A 23,449-nucleotide genomic window follows, 5' to 3' on the forward strand; every position below is an offset into this window, starting at 1 on the left:
AAATAACTTAATGCTGGTCTTAAATATCTTTCTAGCCTTATGAAATACCATGGTATTCATTCTCTCTCTCTCTCTCTCTCTTTACCTTTTCATAGAAGGAATAATATATGAGATGGATTCTTCTTGTGCTAACATTATTGGTTCCAGGTCCCCTGTCTTCCAGCTAAAATTATATCCTCGAGGCAGAATAATCTGCTAGATAAGAATGTCAGCTTTGCTTTTAGATAGCTCTGGGAAATAATCCTGGCTGCTTTATGAACATTGTCCTCCAGCAAGCTAGTTAGCATTTGTATATCTCACTTCCTGCATCTCTAAACAGGAGGAACAGCATCTACATTATGGGGCTTATATGAAGATGATGTTTAAAAAGCTTGAAAGAATTCTGGCACCAAAGAAAGGAATACAGTAAATAGTGGCTGTGGTGCCCTTAATTGTATACATCCCCACCCCTGGAGAAAGACAGCCCAGCGTAGATTTTGAGATTTTAAAAAGTGTAAACTTTAGACAGACATTCAGGATAGAAAAATTCATAGCGATCACTTTACGCTTATTTAAATTTTAGCAAATTTTAAGTGAAATCTGTATTTGTTTTGTTGCGTCTGATTTCTTCTCAAATTTGATTCTGTGGCTTTCCATGGATCTGAATGGAGAACTCAATCTACTTAGCTTGACATCAACGTTTTTCCAAAGGCACTAGAAGTTCATACCTCATGTGTTTAAAATTCATGCACCCCACTGCCCAAAGGCGAAACAGGGCATTAAGTGGTATTGAGATTCAGAGAGTGTTATTTCTATTTTCAATTCATTCATACAGGTACTGTCACATGTTTCATAGGAGTAATTTTGGATAATATAGTGGGCTAAGCCTTGGCTTGCAGTATAGACAGCACACATGGTCAACGGTTTGAATCTTGACTGCTCGACTTCCTATCCTGCTCCTTGCTTCTGGAGGATAGACCAAGTCCTTGGGGCCTCCACGCACATGGAAGACTTGGAAGAGGCTCCTGGATCCTGGCTTTGGATCAACCCAATTATGGTCATTGTGGTCATTAGAGAATGAACCAGCCAATGGAAGATCTCTGTCTCTTTCTCTCTGTCTCTCCTCCTCTCTGTAATTCTGCCTTTCAAACAAATAAATCTTCAAAATGTTTTAGAAGTAATTCTTAAATATTTTGTTATTATAAATGAACCATGGTTAATTTGATGCTTAAACTTTCATTTTTGATATTTTTACTAATTTTTTTTGTCATTTGAGGTTTTATTTCATAATCATAACTTTAACTCAACAATACTGCTAGATGTGGAAGGGGAGTAAGAAACACAGGGAACCCCAAGAACTGCATTGAGTGCAGTGTAGGGTGTTAGCAGATGGGATGGAGGGATGCTTTCCTGAGCTATACAAGAAATGGTCTGTTGGTGAGGAGAAAACAAGTGATGGATTATAGCTGTCCACAGTTGGCAATAGTAACCTTCTTACTGGCCTTGACGTTCTCAGACCCAAAATTATCCCTGGCTTCCACAATACTCCTGCCCTCCTTCATCTGCCAAAGACCACATGTTTGCCATCCAACCATTCAGTCTTGGCAGTGCAGATGAGAAACTCTGAACCGTTTGTGTTGGGTCAGCATTAGCCGTAGACAAGATGTCAGGCCCTGTATGCTTCAGGATGAAGTTTATATCATCAAATTTCTCCCCATAGATGGACTTGTCATCAGTGCCATTATAGCATGTGAAGTCACCACCCTGGCACATAAACCCTGAAATAATCCTGTGAAAGCAGGAACCCTTGTAATCAAGTCCTTTCTCTCCAGTGCTCAGAGCATGGAAGTTTTCTGCAATCTTTGGGACAGTTTGCAAACAGCTCGAAGAGACATAGCCCAAAAGCTCGTAGTTGACAGTGATGTTGTAAAACTTGGTGGGGTTGACCACAGCTGATGGTGAGCAGTTGTGGGTGATAATGGCATCTGCAAAGCCTACTGAAATTTCTGAAAGCAAAATAAAGCTAATGTTAAATGAGGAAAAGCAATTCATAGACCCAAAACCAGCATGTCCCTGATCCTCTTTATCTTAGAGATATCACTAGAGAGGTGGCACAGTCTTCTAAGATCTTTAAAGAAAAGCAAATGTGGTCTGTGTGGCTTATTCTTTTTTATGTATGCATTTATTTATGGAGCTGGCATTGTGACAAAGTGGGTTACACCACTGCCCTCAATGCTATAATTTCATATGAGCACAAATACAAGACCCAGGTGCCTGACTTCTGATTCAGTTCCCTGTTATTGTACCCGGGAAGGTAGAAGAGGATGGTCCAAGTATCCCTGTACTCACGAAAAACCTGGAGGGAATTCCAGGCTTCAAGCTTCTGCCTGGCCCAAACCTGGCTATTGTGGCCAGTTGGAGAATGAATCAGTGGATGGAATATCTCTGTGTTCTTTTTGTATCCCTGCCTTTAAATAAATAAATATGTTTAAAATGTACATTTATGTATGTATTTAAGTGAAAAGCACAGAGACACGGACAGAGAGATCTTTCTTCTGTTGCTTCACACTCCAGATGTTGCAAGAGCAGGGCTGAGCCAGCTCCAAGCCAACAGCCTGGAAGGTAATCTGGATCTCTCTCATGGGAGACAGGAACCTAAATATTGGAGCCATCATGCATTGCCTTTTATGAATTGCATTAGCCAAGAAGCTGGAATCAGGTTAGGACCCAGCAGTTGAACCCAGACACTCTCATATAGAATGGGGGTAGCTCAACCTGTATCTTAGCCACTACACCAAATGTCCATTCTTATGTTTTCACTGAAAAAGCAAGTTCTCTTTTGTATGAATCTTATGAGTCCTCCCCAAATTAGATGCATAGGCCAAGTGCTCAAATCTGCTGTTTATTGTGACATCATAACTGGAGATTTGTATCAGTTTAAGTCAATTTTAAGGAAATCTCAACCCGTTCTTAAGAGAGTTTATTTTCCTGGGAAGGCCTATGACAGACGAACCATTAAGGCACAAGTTTTAACTTCTTTTCCACAGTTAGTATTAATTGTTGACTTGTGACCTGTCCCAAGGATGAAGAGTCATTGAAATGGACATTCTGGCAAGGTACAAAGTCAATAAAATCCATTACAGATTGATATAATCATTGTACTTTGCTTCATTAACAAGGCTGAGAACCACAGGAAAGAAAAGGAATTGTTTCCTATAGCCACAGATGAGATTCACATGGCTCCACCTGTCACCCAGTTAGGGCACTGCCCTCTGGGAGACCTGTTAGAAAAAATAATATTTATTTGCAATATAAACAAACTCCCGTTGCTGGCTCAGGAGTTATATATGTCCATGTGTGTATACATATGTAGGGTCACAAATCTTCCTTCATTCGGTCACAAAGCAAAGCTGGCACACCCTTGGCACACCCTCACTGACACAACACCCAGATGCAATGGGTGTTGCATTCTTTGGTTCCTCTATGGATTTTATGTTATTGCTTAAATGAGATAAAGGGCTCTGTAAAACACTACACCAGTGCAAGGTGCTATGATTTTTTTCCCCTACAGTTAACATTAAGGTTGCGGAGGAGGGACAAGTAGCTGTGCGTTGTGCCCAGTGCTGATGGCAGATCCTCACTGAAACAGCACGGCTGTGACACACTTGTCAGCACACATTGGCCGTAAACAAGGCCTGCCTGCCTCAGAGTGGGACTGAGGGAATTGATGCCTCACTCGAGTGCTGTGAGAGGCCAAGATCAAAAGCACTTTTAAGCATATCATATAATTACCATCATTAAGAAGCATGAGGCGAAAAGTCCTAAACTCCCAAATTTTCAAAGGAACAAAAGCAGCACAGCTTTAATGGGACTTTGAAGGCAGATAAATCTCCAGGTATTTTCATTATAGAAACTTACAACTAATTAAGGAGAACCCTATCTGGGCAGTGTTTAATTATGTTTGCTTGTCCGCCTGTGTCATGTACTGCGTTCTAAAAGTAGAAGGGTGTCAATTGGATTGTACCAAAAGACTGTGCTGGGACCAGCCTCAGCACTCATAGCATAGCAGGGTTTTGATCTCTTTTGTCTAAATAAATAAGTTCTCAACAACATTGATGATTTGCTTAATGGTCCACATAGCCCAAAGGTTAGCTGGAGCTTTCTACACACACAGACACACACCCACACTTAACTTGATACTACAGGTAATGTATAAGACCATCTACCCAGGAGATGCTGAAAAATTCTGCTAACAATTGACATTTAATATATCAGTTAGAGAATTAGTATCAAGACAATTAGTATCAAGGTAGATCCGAACTGCCAGTTGCTAACCTGGAAACCAGAACTTGTCTGAAGACATTTTTTTCCCCTTTGACAGACACAAAATGTTTCACAGAGTTTTTTTAGTTTTTGTTTTTTCTAAAACTTAAAAAAAATATATATTGACAACATTTTTAAAAGTCAGGAAAAATCCCATGGTATATGGATTTCTGGAAGGTCTGATCACCGGAGGCCCACTTAGCAACCTTGGGCTAGTTTTGTGTAGGGAGAAAGCATGGCCATTACAAATTCAGTCATGATGGCTGGGTGAACAAAGTGGGGCACACCCATATTATTCAGCCACAGAAAGGGAAACCAAGAACTAATACATGCTTTACTGTAGAAGAGCTTCAAAAATATTATTCTACTTGAATAACACCAGACACAAAAGGTTACACATTATATGAATATGTGTGTTTGTGTGTGTGTGTGAGAGAGAGAGAGAAAGAAATATCCAGGACAGGAAATTCCACAGTGACAGAGAGCAGGATAGTAGCTTTCATAAACTGGGTGAAGGGAGAATGCGGAAAGGGAGTCTGATGGATATGGGTCTTTCATTTCTTGAGTTGAGAAAAGTTCCAAAGTTGGGTAATGTTGACGGCTGTACAACATTGTGAATGAATAAAATTGTGATGGATTATACACTATAAAATGAATAAAATGGCACACTTGCTGTAATATGAATTGTATTGTAACAAAAAAAGATGAAACTAACATGCTCGTGGTACTCGGATCCTGGGAAGAAGTGGCAGCCTGCCCCCGTACCGGCTGAGAGCAGAGAGTGGTCTCCAGGTGCGCCAGTGCCTCCACCAGGTGGCAAAGATCTCAACAACAGCTCCTTACCCACAGTCAGCTCCAGGCTTTGTTTGCAACAGCATGCCCACTGGTCCTTTTAGGTGAGTGACTTCCATGATTAAAAAATCCACTTGATCACAGAGGGCATCATCTAAGGCCCTTACAGAACTCTAGGAAGGTATCTTGGAGTAACCATCTAGTTCTCTTACTGAAAAGTATCCCAAATGCTGTGGTTCATCCATCAGTTGATTCTATCCCTGAACAAGCCATGATGAGGTAAGCTCTATAGAAAAGGACCCCTCATTTGCAAGGTACAGTAATCTATCTCCTTTCTCTAAGAAAAAACACTTCCCCCTAAAAGTATCAATTACTGAGTGTTTAGTATGTAGTGTCTGTTTTATTTCTGCTTACCCATTTAATGTTTGAAACAACACTGTGAAGTTTTTATCAACCTGCCTAATGATCATAGCTACCCATTACAGAAGTATGAATGGCAACAAGGAGAGACTGTCTCTAACACCAGGACTCAAAATACCACATTCTTCAGTCTCTAGAAGCATAGAATTCAGATATTCCTGCAGAGGAAAGCCATAAAGTAGAAGATTTTCTCCAGATACAGTAGGTCCTCAGCTGGCGAGTGGCAAATGTGGGGCAGGAAAGTGTGAAGTGGGCAACAGTCATCTTGCTTCGACCTTTGAGCCCGCAGGTGCATACCCACGTATCCCATGCTCCTTACTTCAACTCACTGATTAGACAGGAGTCGCCTTGGGGACCCTGTGCTTGGACTATGATGTGGCCCTGGATTGACAGGAAGTTATGTGTCATCCAACCCCAACACACCTTGGCTTGTTTGCTCCAAGGTGTATGCTCTGACTTGGAGAAAAACAACTCCTCAGGGGCTCCTGTTGTCATCGGCAGGGAAAAGTTTCAAGAGTGACCATTGTGGCCATTGGAATCAGATATTATGAATGCTATTTTAGTCTTTGTGAAACATCACTGGTCACCTAAATGAATGGTTTTTGAACTTGATTTTTTTTTTTTAGTTTGTCTTAAATTTTCTTTAAGCATTTGGTTTGATTTTATGGTTGTCTTAGAGCTGTAAGTATAAGAAGTACAAAACTATATGAATTGATCATTTGTATAACATCACTAACAGTAATGTAAGTCAACCGTGTGGGTTCTTGTGAATTTTTTTCCTTGAAATGAGAGCCTGAGAAACATTCGATTTACTTCATTTGTTCCATTCCCTGCCCATCCTCTGTGTTACTTACAAACTGACTTTTCAACATCGAAAAATCGGAGTGTCTAACCTTTCCTACGTGTCAAATGTGGCTGCCTGAGGTCCCTGGTCTAATCAGCTCTCAAATTCCGTTGATTTGTCAGCAAAAACTTCCAGATCATGTTCCGCTTTTCTGTTTCACTACTCTACTCATACAAGAACTGCTGACGAGTTTCCTCTGTATTTCCCAAAGAGCACTCCTGTATGCCAAGCTCTGGGGCAAACCTTGTGCACATCACAGCACTCACTCCTCCCCTTGCAGGGCAATGCAGTCCAGCTGGGGAGAAAGACTCAGAAACCAAAGCTAAGCACCCACCAGCCAGTGTAGAAAAAAAAGAGAAGGCAGTCTGCAGATGAAAGGCTACCTCGCCTGGGGAGGAGGTAGTTTTTCAGCTACGTGCTAGTTATTCACCCCATGGTATTCATCTGAAAGTAATACCTACATTTTGCAAAAGTCTTTTTTCCTCACTAAAAGCTTTCAAATACTCAAAATATAGGAAATAGAATTCTCAGCATTGTTTATTGTTTCTGAGACTGTTTTAATTTGCTAGTTCTGTTTTCCCTGCAGGTTTTGGAATCGGACAGACTTGGATCTGTATCGCTCTTCTTCCATTTACTTGCCTCAGACCTGTGGCTCAATTCCTGTGAGCCTCAGAGATGAGGTTCACCTCACCTGGTGGTCTTGATTTAAGAAGGTAATGCGGACAGTCTGCTAAACATCGAGCTAGACACATCAGCCATGGGGTAGCTGCAGTGTTGCTGTTATCAGTGGTCTTCGAAAGAAAGGCTGAGACACAAATTCTATGCCTATCTACATCCTGACTGTAACAGGATCTTAAATAAATTATTTAACTTATCTTAAAGGCAGAGAGATAATTTCATTCACTGGTTCAAAACTCTCCAAAGAGGCTGGGTTGGGCCAGGTGGAAGCCAGGAGCCTGGAACTCCTTCCTGGTCTCCCACATTGGTAACAGGGGCCCAAACGCTTTAGCCACCTTCTGCTGCTCTGCTAGGCAAATGGACAGTGAGCTGGATTGGAAGCAGAGCAGCTGGGACTCAAACCAAATCTCTGATGTGGAATACTAGCATCACAGAGTGGTTTAAGCTCCTGCACCACTCAGCTGGTCTGCTATGGTAGGCTCTGAGGAAAATCTTTTCTTTTATCCAGACTTGTATACTTGTCAGTGCATGTGCTCATTTCTAAAGCAGTTGCCAAGTGATATAGCTGACTCTGAAAGCTGTATTCTCTAGACTGTATACCAAATACCATTGAGATGGATTCCATTGTCCTTTTAGAGTTAGCTACACAGACTGTCCCATCATCATCAATTTAGATCACAACAGGATTCCATAAAACAATGACCCAGAGGAATATTCCATGACCACTAGACAGTTCTGATCTTGACGAAAACAAAAATGCTAATAAACAAACTTTTCAAACTCCAAACATTATCTCAACAATGCTGTTTTTAAGGCCAGGCTCAGCAGCACACTTAAGACAGCTTTCAGCACAATGAGTAAATAAACAATGTGGAGAAAGTTCAGAGAGAGAGCACGAGAATATCATACATTTAAGGTTTTCAAGGGATGTTGGATCTGCATGTTTCTATAAAGAAACATCTGTCAGGGTTTGTGAACCCACCAGGGTACCCAGGATTCACGTGCTTCGTGTTGGAAGGGATTGTCGAGTCAAAGCCCTCTGGCAAATTGAGCGCGGCTGCTTGGCCCTGGGGAAAGCAGGAATTTAGCTAAATGTCTGATGACATTTTGGTGCCAACTAACAGAACTTCTTGATACTAATGAGATCTCACCATTGCAGAGCAGCTACATTCATTGGCATTAATCATGAAGTCTAGTGGAAAGTTCGCTCATTCTCCCTGGGAGTCCGTGGGGAGCACTGTGCCATCGAGCCCCCCTGCTAAGTAACAAATGCTCTGTTTCCAGAGCCCTGGGCCCTGTTGTAGAGGGGTAATAACGCCTGCCTGCTCACCTGTGTGCTCCTCACCGCATACCCAGCTTCACAATGCTAAGGGAAACATACGTTATTCCCATTTTCTATTCCAGAAGAATAGAACAACCAGTCTGTTTCTTCTTTATTTTGTTTAATGCTATGATTGCATTGAAAATATGGATGGTGAAGACAGAGAAACTGACAGTTATTTCAACTATTGCAGCTGAGCTACCTGATGAGCTTAACCCCAGCAAACCCTACTGCTGGCTGCCCTGCCAATGTCTGTGCTTTTTTTTTTTTTCTGCAATGGTTTTTGAAAATCAAAATGCACCCTCTGACAGTTTCCCAGTTTGTTATCTTAGAACTAAGTAGAACCTCAATAATTTCTGTGTGGGGAAGAATACAACCTGTGTTCATGCTTCCAAATGTGACAAAGTTCCTGAGGTTGAGAGCTGCTGAGCAGAATCACCTGAAAGTCAGTCCTGGGGTTAGCCATAGAGCATGGGGGGGCTGTCAACGGCCGCCTGTATTCGCCGTGTAACATCGGACAACGCTACCTGGATGGCTTATGTCGGAGTTTCCTGAGGCCCGTGTGAAGGAAGAGCTTGGTTTTGGCAGAGTCCTGTCAGCTCCATGATTTAACGAGTCCGCAATCTGGTAGAATAATCGACCTAACCCCTTTCCTCGGAGATTGCTGGTTCTGGTTAGGCTGCATCCGTGTCAAGGGCTCCAGTCCTGCTGGTTGTCGGCACGCAGTCAGGGCTCAGACAAGTGCAGCTGGTGACATGTGGAAATGAAGGCTGACTAGAGCAAGGCAGCCGTTCGAGGCCCTATCTGAACCTCGCAGAAAGGTGCCATTCAGGTCTCGCTCTGGGGAGATGCAGTGTCGCTCTGGGGAGATGCAGTGTCGTCTGGGGGATGCAGTGTTGCTCTGGGGAGATGTAGTGTTCCCGTTTCCTCGCAGCAGGTTTGCCCCTAGCCAGGCATGGTAGGGGAAGCCAGAGCCTCATGCCAAGTCTGAAACCCACTCAGCCCATGTGGGATTTGAGTTTCGCTATTTTAAAACAACATTTTGACGACTTGTATGTCGATGAATCAGAAACATATGGATTCAATTTCCCTTGAAGGGTATGTGGGTTTAAAAATTAAGAATGGGTGGAGTGTACGGGTGGGGGATGTGTAGGGCTTGAATATGTATCAAAGGCAGCATATTTAAAAATAATACAAGATGTCTTGCAGAACAGAAAACATGCCCTCTTTCTTGGGGTAGCTGAAGCTCACTAAAAGGCAGGGCCTGGGACCGTGCTGTGGGGAGACGAACATGGGGCCCAGGCTGCCAGGGTTGGCAGGTGCGCTGTTTGCAGCATCATGCAGTATCTTGTGATCCCAGGAACAGCACCCAGAAAACGGAAAGCAGACACCTCCCACCAGAGAGGTCAAATCATATCTGCGCTGAAAATTAAAATGCCAGGCAAATGCAACATTCTCTTCAAGCAAGGTACTTTGACTCTCCGTTGAAGTTAATTTAATTCTAAATGGAGGACAGTCTGCAGGCTGAGATATAAACTAAAGTCGAAAAACAGAAACAGTGAGTTCTGTCTGCCAAACCCTCAAGATCCGCAAGGCCGGAGGTCACAAACATCAGTGAAGAGAACTGTTTTGAACCCAAAGCCCTGGGTTTCAAGTTCATTCATTAAGCATTCACTCAGTTCCTACTGTGGGCCAGGCACAGTTTTTAGATCTAGAAATACATGGGCAGTCAGGGCTCCTTCCCAGTGGCTTCCAATTGCTGATAGATAGAGACTTACAGAGATCTGCAAATCCTGGCAATTTAGCAGTCTGGCTATTAAGATAGGTGACGCAAGGTACACAGTGGGGTGGCAAAGGAGGACGGTGTGCAGTGCCACCTGGGAATAGGGCAGAGGAGCATGGTGGATATTTCAGCCAGCTCCCACGTGCCCTGTTAGTAGAGGCACAGTCTTTCCTGATGCTCTGACAACTTCCGAATAGGCAGCAGCTGGTGCTGGACTGTTACTAACAGGCACATCGGCCCACAGGCCAAGGGAGGAAGTACTTGTATGTTACGCAGGGTGGCACCGGGCTTGCACTCTGAAACAGAGAAAACACCCAGGATCTGTGCCAGGCTGTGCAGAACCAAGGGGGTCAGGTGTCCCCTCGTTCCCACTGGAGCATGGCTAAGTTTGTCTGAATGATTCTGGAGCTGGCAGGGAATTGTTAGCCACTACACAGGGATGAGCTGAGACTACATTTGGCTAAAATACTTTACCCACAGGAGCTGAGTAGAAAGGAGATTTGGTTTTGTGCCTTTTGGGATCTTACCAATTTCACCAGATGTCAAGGCAGCATGTAATATTGGGATTTAGTTTTAGACCTTATATCATAGTGATGTTTGGGGCAAGTGTTTAGAAATCTTTGAGCAGGCTTCTAATGCATGATTGGGAACAGTATGCTAGCATCCCACATAGGAGAACCAAGGGCAAAGGCACAGAGGAGCTTAGAAAATAAGTTAAATATCAAAAAGAAAATTCTTTCAACAAACCTGCAAAAATGGGGCCCTAACATATTTTTGTGAAGTGTAAACTATTTTAACACTATAAGTAATGGAAGAAAAGGGGGCCTGTTACTTTAGAATGATATTACCAGAAGTGGGAGCCACTTAGACAACATGAAACTGACTAGTAACCACACTTAAAAGAAAAATAGAAATAGGTGGAATGAATTTTAATAATAAATCTTAACCAATATATCCAAAATATTAGCATGTCATAAAATGTAACCAGAGATATAGCTTCCTTTTTACATCTCTGAAATCACATCTATATTTTTACAGACACAGCACACCTCAGTTTGTACTGGCCATATATTTCAAACACTCTGCATTTGTTTGGTGATTACCACAGTGAACTTAACATTGGAAACAAAATGATATCTTTAAATTGACTGTTAAAATGACACGCTGTCACACCTGAGAAAAAAATTTAAATGTGGAATGGAAGGCTTCAGACGTGTCGAGTTCCGGGTACTCCATTTTCTGACCCAGCTTCCTGTTGATGTGCCTAAGGAGCACTGATTTATCATCCACTGATGATAAATAAAATACTTGAATTCTTGCTTCCCGCATGGTAGACTGGGATGGTGTCACTGGCTTCTGGCTTTAGACTCTTCCAGGCCTCACTCTTGCAGTCATTTGGGGAGTGAGCCATTGGTTGCAAATCACTCCCTCGCTCTCTCTCTCTTTGTTAATTAATTAATGAATTAGCTAACCTTGTTATACGTCTTTAAGTAACCACTCTCAAAGGAGTGGAAATGGCATATGGGTAAGTTTACATGTCGCCCTTTTCCTTTATATGCTTTAAACCCACAGGGAATGAGAAAAAATCTTAAGTCTCCCTGTGACCAAGATCCCAGGACACTAGAAATATGATGCAAAAGGGGTTATTGAGAGAATGTTGTGGCCAACTCTCCCATTAAAACAACTTGTTAGAGCTTTTAGATGAAAAGTTGTCACTTGGCCATTTTATATGACTATAGTGTACATTTTACATTCAAAGTTAAACTCTACTATCTGAAAGACTCCACTGGTTTTAGGACTTCTGTAAGAGAGTATGTGACTACTTTATCTCATATACTTACAAATACTAAATCCTCCGGAATGTAAATCAATGGTAATAATAAACTACATAGCAAATCACAGACCGACCACGTGACAATCCAATGGTTCTCTCTCTTTTCTCTCTCAATAGTCCACACACACACACACACACACACACACACACACACACACACAGAGTTCTACTGATAAACAGCTATTTGGTAGGCCTGTGAACTCAGAGAGTAACCTCCTGTCTAACTCAACATAGCTTCATCAAGTGTGAATTCTTCAATTAAGAGATCTCGCTTTGACTTTTTATTTTAAATATCCCTATAGGTGATCCTCCCTCACCAGAAAAGTATTTTCTCTTCTGGCTCACACCAGTTTTTTTTCTGTCACATTAAAAATGCCATTACTTAAGGGTCTGGCGTGCAGTAGCATGGTGGCTAACGTCCTCACCTTGCATGTGCCAGGATCCCATATGGGCACTGGTTCTAATCCCGGCAGCCCTGCTTCCCATCCGGCTCCCTGTTTGTGGCCTGGGAAAGGAGTTGAGGATGGTTGGGACCCTCCACTCATGTGGGAGACCCAGAAAAGGCTCATGGTTCCTGGGTTTGGATCAGCTCAGCTCCAGCCAGTCATTACAGCCACATGGGGAGTGAGCCAACTGATGAAGACCTTTCTATCTCTCCTCTCTCTGTAAATCTGACTTTCTAATAAAAATAAATACATAAATCTTTTTTTTTAAAAAATGCCGTTACTTGAGAATTTGTGTCTCACATTATGTATTTGCTGTACCACATGGGAAATAATTTCATTCTGGACAGAGTCTTAGGAAAAATCTCAGGAGAGCAACAAGAACCAGAGACCTTGTTCGCACATCATTGTTAATATTTCAAAATTTAAAATGCATATATTAAGACACATTCTTGCATGTTTAGGCTATAATCTAACTAGAAAAATATATATATAGAATGTAAAGGGTTAAAATGATAAAAAGGCAGCAGTAGATTCTAGCAGTCAGAGGATGTGAATTGATTGAGATATATTTCCAGGGTTGCTAAGATAGTTGGGATGCAATTTTAGAAAGCTTTTCTAGAAGCTGACTAGTAAAGCACTAGATAGGCCATCCTCTGATCCAAAGGCTCTCCACGCTGCACTAGTACGCATTTGAACGGCCTTCACACTGGTTATCTAAAAGGTCCCTCATTTGACTAATTATTTTCCCATGGAATATGTGCTCCTCAGTCTGAAAATTCCCTCAACCCATCACTAAAAATTTTATCTCTGACATACGTTAGGCAAATAGAAAAAAAAATTAAAAAGTAATGAGGCAAGGGCCCAACTGCTTTGAGAAGTTTCCACATATGTGCTAATTAGTGATTCCATCTGAAAATATTCCCAGAAAGCTGGATGGGGAAAGCAGACTGGATAAATAATGCAAAGACCCTGTGGCAGTGTCACAAACACTGTAATGAAGGCTGCTCGTGAGTTCAGAGAGACTCCAAGTGCCGGGGCTGCGAATATAAACATCAATGACAACTTCAGTGTTATCACACACATACCAGCATACACCACAGCACAACCCACCAGGCACTGCGGCGTGCTTCAGCCTTTTGGTGCAACGAGAGCAACTCTTCCAGGGTTTAAATCACACCTACCCATCACTTTCAGTTCTGCACTGATATAAACTGAAATCCCATGTTTTACATGGAGTTGGTGGTACTGCTGAAATGTACAATCTTCATCCAAATGCTGGTCCAGTTACACAAGCATATGGAGATGATTGGTTTGGGAAATAAGGCATCAGTCCACAGCTTCAATCACCAAACAAAATACTCTCTGATTTCGGTGGGAGCCATAACCTCTGGAAGTCCCTTTTGCGAAATGACAAGCCTGATGCTTCAGTCTTGTGATACAATGCCCAACTGTGTTTTTTAAGTACCATTGAGTTTCACCAACCAGACCAGAAGTACTGCTGGTTGAAATGCATTCTGTAAAGTCAGGAGAAAAGTAACCCAAGTAGTTCCTTAAATTAGGGGTAAATAGCACTATTAGGATAATTTCTGACTTTAACGCTTTCAGCTAACACAAGAAGACTATGATTTGGAGGTTGCAGTGGAGACATTAGGAAAAACACCTAAACACTGTGCCAGAAGTGCTGTAAAAATGCTAACATAAATTGTGCAATTTCATACCCCTCTTAAAAAAAACTACACACACCTCAGGAGCACTTAATGGCCTGAGGAGTGTGTAACGTGTGTGTTTTCTTCATAGCATTTCTATGGTTCGTGCATCCAAACCGTTCCTCTTTCTGAGCCTGACATAGCCCCACTGAAATGAGTGCTCTAGCATGTGACCTGCCACGCTATACTGCTCAACCAACTAATTACCATCCACCGGCACAGCACAGAGCATCTCTGTATTGTTTGAGACCACTGTGGACTTCCCACCTGTGCCAGTGGCCCACTTCCTGGACCCATTTAAGTTTTATTGCTTTGTCAAACTTATTGGCCATGAAACACAATCCTTCTCTGGAGAAGTAAACAAAGGGTGGAAAACAGTTTGAAGCCTTCCTGCTAATGAAGGCCCTTGGTCACTTCTTCCCTGAAAATCAGGGCTTCCTGCAAAACGAACAAACTGCCCTCAACGACAGAGAGTGAAGCAACCAGGTATTTACATTTAGACAACATAGAGTCTCATCTGGCAGCCTAGGAGAGCGCACAGCTGTCAAGAATCAAATAAAGGCTTTCAAAAATCTTCCTCAAGAGCCAAGGATGCCATTTGAAGAGCAGAGTAGTGAGCAATTTCTGCTAGCATCACAGGAATTTTGAAAACGAATTCTGTTTGAAAGACACAACCTGCCCATACTATGCCCATCAAAAAGTCTACAGCTCAAACCTTAAAAGAAATATTACAAATGTTGGCTTCATGGATTTTCAGTGTTGCTTATCACTTTCTGTTTTCGTTAATGCAATAAAAGACCCAGTGGACTGATTGTTCACTACAAAAGGAAATGTTAACATGTGCAAAGAGGGTTGTTTCTTCCTGCACACATACATACAGATAGCCTGATGAGAATGTCTGCAACCAAAGAAGCTTGTAACAAGATCATATATGGTGTGTTGCTTATATTTATTAATTTTAACAAACTGAGAAGTGTCAGCTTCTGTTTGCCTTCGTTTTTGGTGTCTCTGGAAATGTCTAGACGATTCTGAGGACAGGGTATGTGCAATTGAGAGCCTGCCTGAAGAGCAGTGAAACTGGCTGTGGATGGGTGGGAAATCTAAATACAGCACAACTGCCTCCACTTGTGCAGCGTCCCACTCAGGTGCTGGCAAAAAGAAGTATGTAAAGGGCCATAAAACAGATATATAGATAAACGCATACATCTATCCATATGTGGTGTCCAATCATTCACACAGGTGTTTGTTCTATTAAGGAAGGATATATCTGGAGTTTTTATACTGGAAGAAGCTGGGAGATGGGGACAAAATATGTGTGTGTATAAGTAAAAATACAAATACACATACGTATTGGGCAATGGCAAGAAAATCATTCAAGGAAAGGAACATGAGTCTGTGGGGGCCGGCTGACCCTGTGGATGGGCTAGTGAGGGCAGGTGCTTCTGAGTAAAGGCACTGGGGAAATGAAGGATGCTAGAGGCAAACGGAGCCGCCACTGCAAAGGCCCTGTGTCATGAGCCTGTGCTCTGTCAAGAAACAGTAGAGGAGGTCAGTGTGAAACGGAAAGGCAGGCCGCAGAAAGAAGTCAGGGAACCACAAGACAACATCCGCTTTGACTTCACGGAGTGCCTGAGAATAAGGTGGATGTGATCCCATCTATGACTGGAGAGCCTTATTTGGTCATTGTATTAGAACACCCACAGAGAACAAAGAGAGAGGCTTAAAGAAATTTCATTGCTGTATCCAGGGATGAAATCATGGTAAACAGCAGGCCAGAATTAGCTTTAGATGAGAGAATTATTTGAAATAAACATTTAGTTTCACAAGGCACTCTGTTAGAATTGTTCAGCAGGAGCTTCATTTGCGTGATTCCAAGGGTGAGAGCTTTGTGAAGCAGCAACCTCCCTGTTCTCGCCTTGAACTTGCAGCCATTTGGCATGGTGGAGACAATAGAATGCAGAATATGAAGCCAACCTAGGTCAGTGGCAAGGAGCAGGAATGAATGAGAGGGTTCTAGATGACTCAGGTGTTTCGTCATGAGAAACTGTAGATTGTCATGTTCTGACGGAAGGAAGCTATGAAAGGAGCAATACCAATGGCCAGCATGGTGCTTAATTGGTCAGTCCTCTGCTTTACAGTGCCAGCATCCCACAGAGACAGCAGTTCAAGTCCTGTCTGCTCCACTTCTCACCCAGCTCACTGCTTGTGGTCTGGGAAAATAGTCGAGGATAGCTGAGAGCCTTGGAACTCTGCACCTGTGTGGGAGACCCAGAAGAAGCTCCTGGCTCTTGGCTTTGGATCGGCTCAGCTCCAGCCATTGCAGCCATTTGGGGAGTGAAACAACCGTTGGGAGCTCTTTCCTTCTGTCTCTCTCTTTGTAATTCTGCCTTTAAAACAAAAATAAATCTTATAAAAAAGCGAGGGAAATGAGGAGCTCAATTAGGGGCACATAATATAAGGGGTTTTGCTCAGGTCTACCTGTACATACCTGAGTCTGGGAATTTCTAAGAATAAGCAAAAATGGGGCCCAGTGCGGTGGCGCAGTGGTTAAGGTCCTCGCGTTGAATGCCCGGGATCCCATATGGGCACCAGTTCTAATCTCGGTGACCCCAGCTCCCTGCCTGTGGCCTGGGAAAGCAGTCGAGGATGGCCCAAAGCTTTGGGACCCTGCACCTGCGTGGGAGACCCGGAAGAGGCTCCTGGCTTCGGATCGGCATAGCATCGGCCGTTGTGCTCACTTGGGGAGTGACTCATCGGATGGAAGATCTTCCTCTCTGTCTCTCCTCTCTGTATATCCGCCTGTCCAATAAAAAATAATTATAAAAAAAAAAAGCAAAAATGACACTGAGAAGGCCTTTGCAAAAACTCTTAAACTACAGTGTGAAAACTGGCAACGAATTTCAACTTGATAACTTGCTATGAAATAACCCAAGAATGTTATCCTAGTATCCTAGTTCATGAGAGAAATCTCTAGTCTAGACTTAGGACCTTATAAATTGGGAGCAATTAGCAAACGCTTGTTGAACAATACCTGTGTCAATACTTATATATCTTCTTATCTAATTGATAATTTTACTGTTTTATTGAAGGTTCATTTCCACAAAATCCAGCAAAGAGACCAAAAAAAACCAACAACAACAAAAAGAGAAAAGTGCAATACAGAAAAGTTTAAGTTGATGCGTTTCGGAAAAGTGAGGATTATCTAGAAATACGTGGATTTGGAGGACAGAAAAAAATATTTAGAGTAAGAAATATATATGAGAAGGCTCAGCAAGAGTATAAGCATATTGCTGGAACCATTAGTAAATGGGGCCAACTGAAAATTATAAACCTACTTTTCTTTCCATGGCAGACAATTATGACATCAGTCCGTGGCAGTGTCTCCTGTGAGGTCACCAGGCCAGTGGTGCTGTGGTGTGAGTCCTTGGCGGAATAGGAGCCTGGGAGTCAGCTGTGATGGAGGCATGGCTATAATGAGCTGAAAAAGAACAGAAAGAACATGACCGGTGACAATTGAGAGGAAGTAGAGTTGCCAACCCTGTTCCCAGCCCCCTCAGCATCCTAGATCCTCTGGAATGAATTTAAACATCTGGAACCGGGGCCCTGCACACTAGCCTAGAGGCTAAAGACCTTGCCTTGAACGTACTGGAATCCCATAGGTGCACCAATTCTAACCACATCAGCCCTTCTTCCCATCCAACTCCCTGCTTGTGGCCTGAGAAAGCAGACGAGGATGGCTCAAACCTTTGGACCCTGAACCCAAGTAGGAGACCCAGAACAAGCTCAGGCTCCTGGCTTCAGCTTATCTCAGCTTTGGCCATTGCAGACACTTGGAGAGTGAATCAATGGACGGAAGATCTTCTTCTCTGTCTCTTCTTCTCTATGTATATCTGACTGTCCAATTTTTAAAATATATATATATTAAACATGATTTTAAAAATCTGAAACCAGAGTTATTCTAGAGCAGGTGAGGGAGAAATCAGAGAAGTCCCCATCTCTTCCCTAACAAATGTTTGTTCAGTTTTCTTTATTTTCCATTTCCCATCCACACAGTTCATTTGTCTTGGGAGGCCCCTGAGTGCACCCTAACTCTAGCAATTGGCTTTGATTGGACAATCCGTTTCCTTCTGTCAATGATAACTTAGATGATACGTTTTCTTGGAGCTTCATCACTCTGTGGGAAGATATTTTCCAGGTGTAGATGAAAAATAAAATGATAACCTTTGTATACTTATTTCTCAAAGAGCTATCTTTGGGCTAAATTAGTTGATGTTACTGTTAAAAAGGACAATTGAGGAAGATAGGTCATGAGGGAGTCTGTTTTCTAGAGAAACAAATGGCAGACAGGGTGACTGGAAGACAGTATTCAGTACATGCTCTTCAACTGGAGTGGCAATTTAAGACCCAATATTCCTGCTCTGATTTTTTCTAATTCTAGGAAAACAGTGAAGTGTCCAGATTCCTGTGTTCTGACATGCTGATCCAGATGGAGTTTCTGGCTCCTGCCTTTGGCCTGGCCAGGTGGTGGCGAGAGAAACCCCCAGTGGAAGATCTCTTTCTATGGCTTTCTCTCTGTTATTCTGCTTTTCAAATCAATACAAATAAACCTTTTTTTCCTATAAATAAATAAATAAATAAGCAAATAAGCCAATAAATTTTAGGGCCCGGCATGGTAGCCTAGTGGCTAAAGTTCTTGCCTTGCACATGCCAGGACTCCATATGGGCACCAGTTCATGTCCCACATGTTCTGCTTCTCTTTTAGCATATGGCCTAGGAAAGCAGCCTAACACAGCCCAAAGCCTTGGGACCCTGCATCAGCATGGGAGACCCAGAAGAAGCTCCTGGTTCCTGGTTTCGTGTCAGCTCAGCTCCAGCTCTTGTGGCCATTTTTGGAAGTGAATCAGAAGACAGAGGATCTTCCTCTGTCTCTCCTTCTCTCTATAAACCTGACTTTCCAATAAAGACAAATACATCTTTAAAAAGATGAAACTCCAAGAAAACTTTTTGAGAAACTATATCACTTGTTTGTACAATGAGTTGGTATAAACCTTCTGGGTGGAATTCACTGATTTTAAAATCCTCAAAACCGGAATTTCATGTGCTAAACATTTTTTAATCCAATGAACATATTAATTGATCCGCATGTAGCTACGGCTACACGTGATATGCCAAACTGCTTTGCAAATGAAAACATGTACTCATTCCTGAAATGCAGAAAACAAACAGGCAGCTCTGCTGGATTAGTCCGGGGCTCTGCTTCTATGCTGTTTTTGAATCTCATAACCACAAGCAACAGAGCCAAAGTGAAGAAAGCAGATGTTTTCCCAAACTGGGATGACTACACCAGAGCTCCCATCCATACGATGCTTCCTGTTTTCTTTTGGTTCCAAGACCAATCCTCAATCATCAACAGAAGGAATGAAATGACCAATCATAGCTATTCCTTTGTTAGGGTGGGCTCAATGTCTCCCAAGGCACATAAGTTGTGTGGATGAGAAATGTAAGATGAAAGGGAACTAAGGCACTTGATACCAAAGAGGGAGAGACAAAGGAATCCTGACAACCAATGATGTCCACACTCACGGCATTTGACCCAGAAGTTCCTCCTTTAGTTTCCCATCAGAAGCAGATTTAATGGCTTCTTATACATACTAGTCACTCTAAGAACATTTAACATAGTGTTATTCATATTAATAAAAGATTAGCTACAACATGAAAGTCTAGAAGTAAGGCATTGATTGAAGTATGATAAAAGACTATACATCTACAAAAATATGTTACTTTGAAGGCTTGAAAAATATGATCACAACATATTATTAAATAAAGCATGCTTCAAAGAAATATGTTCAATATGATTCCATTTTTTCTTGGGAAAATGTGCTATGTTTAGGAAAACATTATACAACATATATCAAAGTGTTAACAGTTGTAAATCATATTTGAGTAATGGGCAGAAGGCACCATTTTTCTTTCTGCTATTGGAATTTCCTACAATAAGCACAGATTGTGGGGGACAGTAGAAGTATTATTTTCATGTAACAATATTTGTTTTGCACTTAGGTTCATAGATAAATTTTCTTTCTTACTTCTTGTTCCAGCCTTCTTAAACATTGATGCTTGAGTTGTCAGAGGTCAACGCAATACAGCTCAGGTCAACACCTTGTGTGGAAATCTCCTGCGGGTCCGTGATGGGAATCATCATAGCCGATACAGCAGCTGATGAGAAACCAGACTCTCACAGAGATCATCAAGTGCGGCTGGTCCTGAAAACACACCAGCCTATTTACAGATAATCTATGCAATTTGCTGCCATGGGAGAGGCAAGAGTCCTTCAAACTAACCCATGGGAATTTACATCTCATAATCATAGCCATCTTTTGTTTAAACTCACAATGTGGCTGGCACTGGGTAAGGACTTCTTAAAATAGCCTTTGATTAGCTATTATTAACCCTGTGTTGCTGATGACGTGCCAGAGAAACCCGAAGGGTTCGAAGGGATGGCAGAATGGGAATGTGTGCTGAGGCCTACTCACTGCAATGCTGCTAGGCCTCCTCAAAGGTCTTTGGAAGGGTTATATATTGCAACATACGTTTTTCTGAGTTTCTTATACAACCAAGCTATTCGCATGCTTTTATTTTAAAAGCTTCATCACCACAAACCTCCAACATTTTACAGATTTGTTTTGAAAATATATAAATAGTATCAGTAATAAGATCAATTCTTAGGAATATAAACATTGCACATACTCAGTGTTAAATATTATTCCTGAAAAGTATAGCCCAAAGCATCTTTAAACAGTGGACTGTACTCACAAACTCACCTTTCCACAGTGTGTACTATTTTCATAGAGCAAAGCCTGAAATAGCCCATCACAGGAAATCATTTCCTTTAGCTAAATCACAGTCGTTTGAATAGAACTTCTAGTCAACTCTATCTGGGAAGATAGGAACAACTTTTAAAAAGCCTATTGGTGAGTTTGAGCCGAAGATCCCAACTGAGGATTGAGCAGTGTATTTAAAACAGAAAGAAATAATGAAAATAAGAAAAAGAATGAATTGGTCTTTGATATCCACCTTTGTTTTTATTCAGTATTAAGAAATTTCTAACAGGTTTGTACTCCAAGTTACCCTGTGCTGGAGTTATGCTTCCTAGCATTATTAAGAGAGGAGAGAAAAGCAGTTTGAATGTCCTTAACACATATACATTATTTATATCAGTACTTCACTATAGATTACTTCTGGTGAAGTGAAATAACCCATGTATTATTTTTCCCTCTGGGAAAAGAACAATTTACACAAATATATAAAAATCTATTTCATGAAAAATGCATTCTTGCCATCGAGCACTTTTTCACACATTAATATAACGGCCCATATATTCCTCTAATATACAATACCATATCATTGTAATATAACTGCAATATAGTCATCATGACACTTATCAGAATATTCTCCCAAGCTCTAGGCTCCCATTTTTCTCCTTTGTACACAAAATGAATTCATTTAATGGTGGAATTAATATATATTTAATATATATTGACCTCTATAATTTCACTCACAGATTTCACCTTTTAATTTATTTTCAAGTAGAAACTAGACCAAGGAATTTTCTCTCTCCTTCTAAGTCTCACACATGATTAACAATGTTTTAGTCTGGGAATACTATTGTGTTACATCAAGTTAAGTCACTACCTGAGACACTGGCATCTATCGCGGCCACTGGTTTGAATCCCAGCTGCTCCACTTCTCATCCAGCTCCCTGTTAATGTGCTTGGGAAAGCAAGTGCTTGGGAGATCTGAGTGGAGTTTTGACTCTTAGGCTTGTTCTGGCCTACCCTTGGACACTGTGGCCATTTGGGAAGTGAAACAGTAAGTAAAAGGAATTCTCTCTCTCTCTCTCTGTTGAATGTTATGTGCTTATATGTTTCTGTATGTAGATCTCCTCTCCATAAATTTACCTTTTAAATAAATAACTTCTTAAAAATGTATGTTTTATCTAATGCAAGTCAAATTAAATTTGTATGATATTTTACAAATCCTTTGTAAATGTATTTGCCCACCCAAGCTGTAAGTCTGCTTCTTTAGAAATCAAAACTTCAAGAGAGTAGTTGTTTCTGCAGTATATACGAGTAGATAGCAGACAATTATTTCCAGAGTCATGACTGGTTGAGGCAAGGCAAGTGAGTTTCCTTTATCTTAGGGAAAATCAAAATGCAAGCTCTTGGCATAACATGTAAGAAAGATACTTAGCCATGCATCACGTGCTATGGTATTAAAGGGCAGGGCTCTTGCCTTTATAAGTAGGGAAAGCTTCATTTTCAGTGAATTCTTGGTCATTTGTGCATGGTTAGTAGCCCTGAGATCATGACTGGCTCCATTTTGATTCTCTGGTAGGCCAAAGCAACCTGTGTTCTTGGTTGAAGACACATATTTCCTCTATCTGGACCTGAAAGAAATTTTTCACGAAATGTTACTCTTTTTACCTGGTTAGCTGGAGTGGGAGTTCTACTCGAAGTTTTGCTACGGGGTTTACAAAATCACATTGAGCTCTTTGCTTACTAGCTTGTCCTGCCGTATGATGTAGAACTTGAATTTCCTGCCTGTGTGAATGAGTAGGTGATTTGGCATCCAGTGTAAGAGAAATGCCTGAACACTATGTAACTTTGGAGAATGTGCTACCTGAGAGTCAAATAATTTCTCTGACAATAATATTACATTTACTTGTTCCATTAAACTGGAATGTTTTAAATAATGTCAATCCTACATGTATCATCATTAATGTCTGTCACCTAGCACTGTGTGTCAAGCACTATGTGCAGAGTATGTATTTGCTCAATAAATGTTTCCTAAATGAATGAATGAATTAATAGCATGTAAATGAGAGAAAAATGAGGTTAGAGAAACTAAGACAATTGCCAAGGTCTCACAGATAGGGCAAGGTGCCAAGTTAGAAAGCAAATAACCTCATCATCTGATTCCAAGATTCATATCCCTTCTATCATACCCAGCAGATTATATAAGAACTAATCTTTATATCAAAAAGGTTGCTCTTTTCAGTTACGAAATTAAAGAAATGTCACACATCACCCAGGTCCAATGCTTGCCCATAAGCTTCCTCGATTCCCTCTCCATTTTCCAGGTAGCTATGTTAAGTCACAGTTAGTAATACCAACGCTAAGAAGGCAGAGCCACATGAGACAGGATTGGAAGCTCAAATCCACTGTCACTCAGACAGCCACTCCCTATTCCACACAACACCGCTCAGCCAGAGTTTACCAAAAATAGGTTCCATCTCTCACCACCCTCCTTTGTCACCCCTGTTC

At 41.6% G+C, this 23,449-nt stretch overlaps 1 pseudogene; it reads right to left on the bottom strand.

Moving 5' to 3' along the window:
• Window positions 1-1,439: 1,439 nt before the first annotated feature.
• LOC121164675 lies at window positions 1,440-11,469 on the bottom strand (annotated as a pseudogene).
• Window positions 11,470-23,449: the final 11,980 nt, after the last annotated feature.

This window comes from Ochotona curzoniae, unplaced genomic scaffold (genome assembly GCF_017591425.1).
Source record: "Ochotona curzoniae isolate NIBS_2020 unplaced genomic scaffold, NIBS_Ocur_1.0 contig_1071, whole genome shotgun sequence".
Lineage (NCBI taxonomy): Eukaryota > Metazoa > Chordata > Mammalia > Lagomorpha > Ochotonidae > Ochotona > Ochotona curzoniae.